Source organism: Oncorhynchus gorbuscha, linkage group LG10 (assembly GCF_021184085.1).
Source record: "Oncorhynchus gorbuscha isolate QuinsamMale2020 ecotype Even-year linkage group LG10, OgorEven_v1.0, whole genome shotgun sequence".
Classification (NCBI taxonomy): Eukaryota; Metazoa; Chordata; class Actinopteri; order Salmoniformes; family Salmonidae; genus Oncorhynchus; species Oncorhynchus gorbuscha.
This window is the reverse complement of record NC_060182.1, coordinates 58,372,162-58,383,788: the sequence shown is the minus strand read 5'-3', so window position 1 is coordinate 58,383,788 and position 11,627 is coordinate 58,372,162. Positions and strand designations below refer to the sequence as shown.

At 42.4% G+C, this 11,627-nt stretch overlaps 1 protein-coding gene across 6 annotated transcripts in view; it reads left to right on the top strand.

Annotated features, from left to right (window-relative positions):
- Positions 1-161: 161 nt before the first annotated feature.
- The window catches only part of LOC124046291 (unconventional myosin-VI-like), a 102,746-nt gene continuing 91,280 nt past the window's right edge, over positions 162-11,627 (top strand). For 5 of the 6 annotated variants that reach the window (XM_046366485.1, XM_046366484.1, XM_046366483.1 and 2 more), the window contains exon 1: positions 163-336. The gene's annotated coding sequence lies outside the window, so the exon portion shown is untranslated. Of the gene's footprint in view, positions 337-11,627 lie in introns of all 6 variants that reach the window. The other variant, XM_046366486.1, reaches the window with a different exon arrangement.

Sequence of the window (11,627 nt, the reverse complement as noted above, 5' to 3'; positions counted from 1 at the left end):
TGACAATCAATATCCTTCGACAATATAGTACATACGAATGCAGATTATCAAGTTACGCTGCAACTAATACAATTTCTCGACCTTTATGCTACAGGTATCATTATGATTACGTTTACTGTTCCTTGGAAAGAAGCTCATTCCCAGTGACGTCATCTGCCTCCCAGGTGGACTTCAGTCCGCTCAGCTGTGGGTAGGCTGCTGCTGAATTACCGGTCGACAGAGTACCAAAATAAGAGTTCGGATATTGTCAATTATATTTTGTATGCGGGAATTTGAACAGGTTTTTCGTTGAGCCACATCAAGAATACAGACGTATCGTTTAAGGGACACATTGATGTAAGTTCCTCTTTTGTATTCTTGCAAACCATTTAGCGAGGTAACTAGATATAACCTATAGGCTACACTTGTTAGCTCGTGGCTAGCTAACTGGGAGTGGTTAGCTAGCTACGTGATGATGGTGGAGCGAGCGCAGTTTGCAAATACCAACGAGATAGACTATTCGTCAAAATACTGATATAGCTAGGTAGCTAAAATTATCCGCATTCATTTTAATTTTCCGTTGTATTTTGTCTCTAAAATGTCTAAGTGGAATTGTCTCACAATGCTGTAGCTACAGAAGCTGCCTAAGCATGCCATTTGCAAATGTTATTATACGGTTCTAATTAGCCCATAACGGTATTACTATCTATCTTCAGCCTGCCTGCTTTTGTTCGGTAAATGTAGACATTGTCTTGATTGATACTCCATATTTAGCTAGGTAAATACAGTGCCTTGCGAAAGTATTCGCCCCCCTTGAACTTTGCGACCTTTTGCCACATTTCAGGCTTCAAACATAAAGATATAAAACTGTATTTTTTTGTGAAGAATCAACAACAAGTGGGAAACAATCATGAAGTGGAACGACATTTATTGGATATTTCAAACTTTTTTAACAAATCAAAAAATGAAAAATTGGGCGTGCAAAAGTATTCAGCCCCCTTAAGTTAATACTTTGTAGCGCCACCTTTTGCTGCGATTACAGCTGTAAGTCGCTTGGTATGTCTCTATCAGTTTTGCACATCGAGAGACTGAATTTTTTTTCCCATTCCTCCTCGCAAAACAGCTCGAGCTCAGTGAGGTTGGATGGAGAGCATTTGTGAACAGCAGTTTTCAGTTCTTTCCAAAGATTCTCGATTGGATTCAGGTCTGGACTTTGACTTGGCCATTCTAACACCTGGATATGTTTATTTTTTGAACCATTCCATTGTAGATTTTGATGTTTTGGATCATTGTCTTGTTGGAATCTCCGTCCCAGTCTCAGTCTTTTGCAGACTCAGGTTTCTTCCAGAATGGTCCTGTATTTGGCTCCATCCATCTTCCCATCAAAATTATTCAGCCCCTTTACTTTCAGTGCAGCAAACTCTCTCCAGTAGTTTAGTGAGGATCTCTGAATGATCCAATGTTGACCTAAATGACTAATGATGATGAATACAATCCACCTGTGTGTAATCAAGTCTCCGTATAAATGCACCTGCATTGTGATAGTCTCAGAGGTCCGTTAAAAGCGCAGAGAGCATCATGAAGAACAAGGAACACACCAGGCAGGTCCGAGATACTGTTGTGAAGAAGTTTAAAGCCGGATTTGGATACAAAAAGATTTCCCAAGCTTTAAACATCCCAAGACACTATTTTTGAACCATTCCATTGTATTTTTGAACCATTCCATTGTTTTGGATCATTGTCTTGTTGGAAGACAAATCTCCGTCCCACTTGTTGTTGATTCTTCACAAAAAAATACAGTTTTATATCTTTATGTTTGAAGCCTGAAATGTGGCAAACGGTCGCAAAGTTCAATTAAAAGGGGGCCGAATACTTTTTTGCGCAAGGTTAAAAAGTTTGAAATATCAATGTCATTCCACTTCATGTTGTGTCCCATTGTCTTCACAAAAAATACAGACATGTGACTTAAGCTGTCAGGTTAGAATGTAAGTATATGCATGTGACATTTTTATTAGGCGATATCTAGTTAATACTTTTATCCAATGATTGTTTGACAAAGCTATGAAGTAGCTCTTACTGTAACTGTTTATTGAAGTGATGTGCATGCCATGATTCTTCAATTGCCATGAAATCAGCATCACAACAATATTAGTGGCGTAATTCTGGCTTGTTATCAACAGCGGAGTTTAACCATCAAAGTAGCTATGTTCTGAAGGTACATCCAATGCACTAAGCCAGGAATCAGCAACTAGATTCAGCCGCAGGGTTATTTTGTTCCTGAACGGATCCTCATGGTGCCGGAACATAATTTCAAATAATTTGTAGACTACAAATTGTTCGTAAGAAGCCCAAACAGATATAATACTTGACTAATCATTTCAAACCAGCTGTCTGCTAGTTGGGTCACCCTGTATTAGGTTTATTGATAATGTGCTTAATCAATGCTGTCTGTTCTGGATAATAATAATAGATTTTGCTAGAATACCCGCTAAGAAAAAAGACCAAGTTACTCTCTGACAAGCCCCGAATGGCCTCCTTTAGGTTGGAGGCTAATGTTGCATTGATCACTGACTCACCAGCACCACTGCACTCTTCCCTACATCCTGTCAGGCTACAGCAGATATCCCAAGGTATTTTCCATATCCTCTCTTCCATAGAGGGAACAGGAAGCTTGAGGCAGGCAGAAGGTTCGGTGTGTATGTGTGTTCCAGGAAACCCTCCTTAACCTATGAACCTTGGTCTCCCCATTACTGCACTGGTGTCTGCATCACCCCACATACTTTTTACAATTTTATTTATGGGCTGACTGGGAACCACACCGTACGTACTTCAACAGGCCTGATAAATATCTCACTTCCATTCAGTCTTAGGAGCCATAAGAGGATTTACATGTAGACTCACTACCTATGATGGGACCTGTATTAGGTGGATGGTTTATTAATGTGATGTAGTCAACTATTAAGATGTAATATGCAATGTTATAATGCTGTAGCATAGCATTTCTGATGTTGAACATTGTGCCCATTTTGTGTTTTAGAAAATGCATACATTATGCTCCCTCTGCTGCTTTGGTATTGACAAAATTATTGCAGACTTCAATCTTTAAACATCAGAAAGGATGTTAGTTATGTGATGTCTTTGTAGTTATTAGTTATATTTCCAGTTGAGTCCATCAAACATGGAAGCAGTGGACTGTGGAAAATTATTGTGCTAAGGACAGATTAAGATGTGTGGGAATTTATTGGAGCTTGTTTGCTGGTGTTTTATGCCCCCCCCCAAAAAATAAAATAATAATACAATATAAATGCTCCGATAACCACCCTGGGAACCCTGTCTTACATATGCCATTTTGCAGCTGCTTTAATCCAAAGCGACTTAGTCATGTGTGCATACATCTTTTATGTACGGGTGGTCCCGGGAATCGAGCCCACCATATTGTCATTGCAAGAACCATGCTCTACCAAATCTGAGACAGGAGAGGGGATGAGATTGCACCGTTTCGATAGAATAAGCCGATGCCAATACTACGAGCAGATTATCAGCACAAAATGTCATCGCTAAGAGAGCAGACATACATCAGCAACGCACTCACCAGCTTTTGTTTGTGACATGGACATGCTCCAACCTATTCCATTGAGTAAAGACAAACACCATGTAAGCACAGACAATAATTGAATGTCCTATTGACACTTATATTCATTATGATGTCATTGTTTTTGTTCTGATTTTCACTTTATCAAGCACATTTGGTGCTTATGATGTTTAGGCTACTGATTTGATGTGCCCATAATTTCACCACGAGTCTTGCTGACCATGCGTCTTGGTGGTTGGGGTATTTTTATATTGACATAAAAAATAAGCGGTTACCCCATTCCAACAGACTTGCTTTCTGTTTCATAATTGTAACAAAAGCAGTCCACAAAAAAAAAATGAATGGAACACTTGTTTTGAGACATGAAATTGAACTGAAGTTCATCCTGCTGTTTCCGTTGATCATCCTTGAGATGTTTCCTCAACATGATTGTGGTAAATTCGATTGGACATGATTTGGAAAGGCACACATCTGTCTATATAAGGTCCCACAGTTGGTGAAGCATGGTGGTGGCAGCATCATGCTGTGGGGATGTTTTTTAGCGGCATCGACTGGGAGACTAGTCAGCATTGAGGGAAAGATGAACGGAGCAAAGTACAAAGAGATCCTTGATGAAAACCTGCTCCAGAGCACTCAGGACCACAGACTGGGGAGAAGGTTCACCTTCCAACCGGACAACGACCAGCCAAGACCACGCACACAGCCAAGACAACGCAGGAGTGGCTTCGGGACAAGTTTCAATGTCCTTGAGTGGCCCATCCAGAGCCCGGACTTGAACCCGATCAAATATCTCTGGAAAGACCTGAAAATAGCAGTGTAGCCAGACAGAGCTTGAAAGCATCTGCAGAGAAGAATGGGAGAAACTCCCCAAATACAGGCATGCCTAGCTTGTAGCGTCATACCCAAGAACACCCGAGGCTGTAATTGCTGCCCAAGGTGCTTCAACAAATTACTGAGTAAAGGGTCTGAATACTTACGTAAATGTGATATTTAGTTTTTTTTACAATTATAAATGTTTGCTTTTTGCTTTGTCATTATGGGCTATTTTATGTAGATTGATGGGGAAACAATTTTATTCAATTTAAGAAAAAGGCTGTAACATAATGTAACGTCGTTCTTCGTTTGTAGAAAGAGAGTCGGACCGAAATGCAGCATGGTGGTTACTCATGACTTTAATGAAAAAAGTGACACATGAACTAACTATACAAAAACAACAAACGGAACGTGAAACCTAATTACAGCCTATCTGGTGAAACTACAGAGACAGGAACAATCACCCACGAAATAGACAGTGAAACCCCGGCTACCTAAATACAGTTCCCAATCAGAGACAATGAGAATCACCTGACTCTGATTGAGGACCGCCTCAGGCAGCCAAGCCTATACAACACCCCTACTCATCCGCAATCCCAAATACTACAAACCCCAATACGAAAATACAATATATAAACCCATGTCACACCCTGGCCTGACCAAATATATAACGAAAACACAAAATACAATGACCAAGGCGTGACACATAACAAATTGTGCAAAAAATAAAGCGGTCTGAATAGTTTCCGAATGTACTGTATGACATGTTAAAATTACACTGTTAGTGTGTTGTAGTCAGAATGACTGCTCATTAGCTTGAATCAAATCAAATGTATTTATATAGCCCTTCGTACATCAGCTGATATCTCAAAGTGCTGTACAGAAACCCAGCCTAAAACCCCAAACAGCAAGCAATGCAGGTGTAGAAGCACGGTGGCTAGGAAAAACTCCCTAGAAAGGCCAAAACCTAGGAAGAAACCTAGAGAGGAACCAGGCTATGTGGGGTGGCCAGTCCTCTTCTGGCTGTGCCGGGTGGAGATTATAACAGAACGTGGCCAAGATGTTCAAATGTTCATAAATGACCAGCATGGTCGTATAATAATAAGGCAGAACAGTTGAAACTGGAGCAGCAGCACAGTCAGGTGGACTGGGGACAGCAAGGAGTCATCATGTCAGGTAGTCCTGGGGCACGGTCCTAGGGCTCAGGTCCTCCGAGAGAGAGAAAGAGAGAATTAGAAAGAGCATATGTGGGGTGGCCAGTCCTCTTCTGGCTGTGCCGGGTGGAGATTATAACAGAACATGGCCAAGATGTTCAAATGGGGGGTCCCTAGAGGCTCAGCGGTTCTAGTGTTAAATCCACCAACTAATTCCTTTTCATTTAGTGTTAAATGACAATTTTTTTGTGAACAAATGTTTCATTTTGGCATTATAAGATTGGTAGCTAGCAGACGTACCTTGACACAATAATACCAAAGACAAATATCAGCGTGGAAAGTAGCTAGTTAGCTGTACAATCACCTAAACAAACTGCACTATCAATTTAGGAGTGTACAATCTCAGCATGTTCAACCTGCTGATTGATGTGCCTCACAGAGTAGTGTCTGACATTTGCAACGGCAGATATAATTTTGAGGAGATGGGGAAGTGTTGCCCATGCTACGTCCATGGGCCGTGCGGTGCATTCTGGGCAATTCTGGGACAAGGAGCTCTACTTCAGAGTGAATGAGAGTCTGTTGAGCCCTTGTGCAAAACCCAACATTTGCAAGAATTTTGTCAACAAGAAGTACAACGTTACAAATCTTTTCAGAGATGTGAGAAACTTGCTGTCTGTAATATTGTATAGCTTTGGAATCATGACATTACGAGGAAAATAGGCACATTTCTCGACATTGAGACAGGACAGCTGTAGCCAGCTTAGCAACCGTGTGACGCAGCATGACACCGTGAACGCGATTGGTCGACAGTCTGCAGGGTGGGGCATTATGTTCCTTCATTCATTGGATTCCAATCCCCTTTCTCAAATATCTGGCAACAGCACCATGCAATGCACTCTGGACTATATTATTCATTTTTATTTAACCCTTATTTAACCAGGTAAGTTGACTGAGAACACATTCTCATTTACAGCAACGACCTGGGAATTGTTATGGGGAGAGGAGATGAATGAGCCAATTGTATGGTGTGGATGATTAGGTGGCTATGATGGCCAGATTTGGAATTTAGCCTGGACACCGGGGGGTTAACACCTCTAGTCTTACGATAAGTGCCATGGGATCTTTAGTGACCACAGAGAGTTAGGATACCCATTTAACGTCCCATCCAAAAGACGGCACCCTAAACAGGGCAGCGTCCCCAATCACTGCCCTGGGGCATTGGGATATTTTTTAAAGATAATGGGCATAATGCCAACCCAGAGTTGGCGCAAGTGGGCCTCCAGCGCCACTTCCAGCAGCATCTGGTCTCCCATCCAAGGACTGGCCCTGCTTAGCTTCAGAAGCAAGCCAGCAGTGGGATGCAGGGTGGTATGCTGCTCGCCTAAAGAGGCAGACAAATAGGAAAAATGTGATCGAACCTCCATTTAAAATACACATTTCTTGAGGTAGGAATATCGCAAAAATATAATCAATGGCTCATTCGAGAGAAGACATCCTCCCAAGTTATGATATATGCCATGTATGATGGACGTTTTTATGATCTAGAAGTCGTATTACTATTAACTTGGAGTGTAATGAGAGCGACCTTATCACAGTGCTGCGTCACACCAGCCAAATTTCTTCCTGTTAGAACGCCAATAACTCGCATAAACATGAAATGACCTAGGGAATCAATAGAACATCACTCAGAGATGCACAAAAACAATGTAACATTTAAAATGGGTCAACCTTTTCTTCAACAAGAACTCCATTGTGAAGATGGGATCAGTGCAATATAAAGCAGGGCAATATAACAATACCTGAAGTGAGCAGTGGGCACTTCACATTTGGTTCTCCTTGTGGTACAGTGGACTTTTTAAGTATACTGTATGTATGTTTTGCATATTAGAAAATATTTAAGGGATATCCATGTTCAGCATACAAACCTTGTCTGCTACGTAGTTCCAAGATCCCAGTTATGGCTGATTTTTATCTCATGGCTTGCTAACCCAACCCAACCTTACCTAGACACCGACCCAGCCTTCCCAAGCGCACTTTCTATAACAGATGTAGGGCAGTGGCCACACCTGTTGTCTTGTCTATTACCCTGTCTTTATTGGTGGGACTTTGACATAAAGGCAGTTTTGAAGTGTAGCCTTTGTTTCCCTTTTTAGGATAATGTTCTCCCCATTGATGGTTCTCATCAATGATAGTGTGTGTTGCAATACAATGGGGCGTATCTAGTTTGCTGGAAATAAATCAAATCAAAGTTTATTTGTCATGTGTGTCGAATACAACAGGTGGAGACCTTAAAGTGAATTGCTTACTTACAGGCTCCAACCAATAGAGAGTAGCAGTAGCTTAAAAGAGGGGTTGGCGGGTGGCGGGACACAATACAGATAGCCCGGCTAGCTAATATGCGGGACCACTGGTTGGTTGGTCCAATCGAGGTAGTATGTACATGAACGAATAGTTAAAGTGACTATGCATATATGATAAACAGAGAGTAGCAGCAGTGTAAAAAGAGAGGTTGGTTGGGGGGGCACACAATGCAAATAGTCCGGGTAGCCTGTTCAGGAGTCATATGGCTTGGGGGTAAAACTGTTGAGAAGCCTTTTTTGTCCTAGACTTGGCACTCCGGTACCACTTGCCATGCGGTAGTAGAGAGAACAGTCTATGACTGGGGTCTTTGACAATTTTTAGGGCCTTCCTCTGACATTGCCTGTTGTAGAGATCCTGGATGGCAGGCAGCTTAGCCCCAGTGATGTACTGGGCCATACGCACTACCATCTGTAGTGCCTTGCGGTCAGAGGCTGAGCAATTGCCCTGCCAGGCAGTGATGCTCTTGATGTTGCAGCTGTAGAACATTTTGAGGATCTCATGAGCCATGCCAAATCTTTTTAGTTTCCTGAGGGGGAATAGGCTTTGTCGTGCCCTCTTCACAACTGTCTTGGTGTGTTTGGACCATTCTAGTTTGTTGTTGATGTGGACACCAAGGAACTTGAAGCTCTCAACCTTCTCCACTACAGCCCCGTCGATGAGATTGGGGGCGTGCTCGGTCCTACTTTTCCTGTAGTCCACAATCATCTCCTTAGTCTTAGTTACATTGAGGGATAGGTTGTTATTCTGGCACCACCCGGCCAGGTCTCTGACCTCCTCCCTATAGTCTGTGTTGTCGTTGTCGTGATCAGGCCTACCACTGTTGTGTCGTTGTCAAACTTGATGGTGTTGGAGTCGTGCCTGGCTATGCAGTCGTCGGTGAACAGGGAGTACAGGAGGGGACTGAGCACGCATCCCTGGGGAGCTCCAGTGTTGAGGATCAGTGTGGCAGATGTGTAGCTACCTACCCTCACCACCTGGGGGCGGCCCGTCAGGAAGTTCAGGATCCAGTTGCAGAGGGAGGTGTTTAGTCCCAGGATCCTTAGCATAGTGATGAGCTTTGAGGGTACTATGGTGTTGAATGCTGAGCTGTAGTCAATGAATAGCGTTCACACATAAGTGTTCCTTTTGTCCAGGTGGGAAAGGGCAGTGTGGAGTGCAATAGAGATTGCATCCTCTGTGGATCTGTTAGGGCGGTATGCAAATTGGAGTGGGTCTAGGGTTTCTGGGATAATGGTGTTGTGAGCCATTACCAACCTTTCAAAGCACTTCATGGCTACAGACGTAGTCATTTAGGCAAGTTGCCTTTGTGTTCTTCGGCACAGGGACTATGGTGGTCTGCTTGAAACATGTTGGTATTACAGACTCAATCAGGGACATGTTGAAAATGTCAGTGAAGACACCTGCCAGTTGGTCAGCACATGCCCGGAGCACACGTCCTGGTAATCCGTCTGGCTGTTTAAAGGTCTTACTCACGTCGGCTATGGAGAGCATGATCACACAGTCGTCCGGAACAGCTGATGCTCTCATGCATGCCTCAGTGTTGCTTGCCTCGAAGCGAGCATACAAGTGATTTAGCTCGTCTGGTAGGCTCGTGTCGCTGGGCAACTCGCGGCGGTGCTTCCCTTTGTAGTCTAATAGTTTGCAAGCCCTGCCACAAGACGAGCGTTGGAGACTGTGTACTGTGATTCAATCTTAGCCCTGTATTGACGCTTTGCCTGCTTGATGGTCATTCGCAGGGCATAGCAGGATTTCTTATAAATAATTAATTGTTTGCGACAATGTCCTCCATGTGTTCAGGGGGGGGGGGGGTTATTGTTTTGGGTTCAAAAACACTCCAGGCCACTCTTGAACGTCTCAAACTATACTAAACAAAAATATAAATCCAACATGTAAAGTGTTGGTCCCATCTTCCATGAGCAGAAAGAAAATATTCCAGAAATGTTCCATGCGCACGAAAAGCATATTTATCTTGAATTTTGTGCACAAATTTGTTTACATCCCTGTTATCTAGCATTTCTCCTTTGCCAAGATAATCAGCATGGTAATTACACAGGTGCACCTTGTGCTAGAGACAAAATGTAAGTCGCTCTGGATAAGAGCGTCTGCTAAATGACTTAAATGTAAATGTAAAAGGCCACTCTAAAATGTGCAGTATTGTTACACGGCACAATGCCACTGATGTCTCAAGTTTTGAGGGAGCCTGCAATTGACATGCTGACTGCAGGAAGGTCCACCAGAGCTGTTGCCAGATAATTTAATATTAATTTCATAAGATACCTTTAACGTCATTTTAGAGAATTTGGCAGTACGTTCATTCAGCCTCACAACTGCAGATCATACGTATATAACCACACCAGCCCAGGAACTTCACATCTGGCTTCTTCACCTGTGGGATCGTCTGAGACCAGCCACCCAGACAGTTGAAGAAACTGTGGGTTTGCACCTGTACCCGCCTTCAAATCAAATTGTATTTGCCACATTGCTGAATACAACAGGTGTAGACTAGAGGTTGACCAATTATATGATTTTTCAATGCCGATGCCGATTATTGGAGGACCGGGGGGGTGATACCGATTAATCGGCCGATTTTTGAAATAATTATATATATTTCTAATAATGACAATTACAACAATACTGAATGAACACTTATTTTAACTTAATACATCAATAAAATACATTTAGCCTCAAATAAATGAAACCTGTTCAATTTGGTTTAAATAATGCAAAAACAAAGTGTTGGTGAAGAAAGTAAAAGTGCAATATGTGCCTTGTTAGAAAGGCGTTTAACGTTTAAGTTCCTTGCTCAGAACATGATAATATATGAAAGCTGGTGCTTCCTTTTAACATGAGTCTTCAATATTCCCAGGTAAGAAGTTTTAGGTTGTAATTATTATAGGAATTATAGGACTATTTCTCTTTGCAATCTCTTCCCTCTGACATTTTACCTCAATCTCACAAACTAATTGGATAGCTGAGCCAAGGGTTAGTTCTGTATGGGAACCCTACACCATAGGATTACCAATTAATTGTTGGTAAAGTGTACAGTACAGCTATCAGCACTATCGTATGTGTTGGGTGTGCTTGTTGATGATTTGCATGGAGTATGAATGTCGAAGTCAATCCATGTTTGGATGTTTTTATTTAATTTATATTTTTGATGAATGACTCTGGTGCACACAGTTGTTTCTTAACTCTAGCATTGGAAAATAATTGTAAGCCTCTGCATGGTGACATTGCCAAATGATGACACACTATAGCCCTATGTTCGGAACAAAATAGATTTTGCCTGTGTCAAACCAACTACAGAACTGACCTAATACGGTCCACGTACTCATAGGACTTACATTCATAGATTTACTGTAGGCCTAAACTTAGTCTGCTTTTGAGTTCATCTCCATGCCCAAGCTAACAGGCATTGTTGATCTAATCACTAAGTGATTGGCCAAGCATAAGCTGAATAATTAACAAGTGCACTGGAAGAATCTCCCAGGCCTCCGTGCTGTATCTGGGTCACTGCCAAACACCCAGCAAGCCCTCTGTGTCCTGAGAAAACACACACACACACACACTGTCTGGTCTGGGAAGCTGCTAGCTAGGAGAACAATCACTGAGTGATGCTGTACAATGGAACTTTCCAGTCACCCCTCACACAGTGACAGATCAAACCTCTAGGGGCTGGTGTGACTGGGTGTATTTCACGCTCCTGTTCTGACTACTGCTGTTGGGAG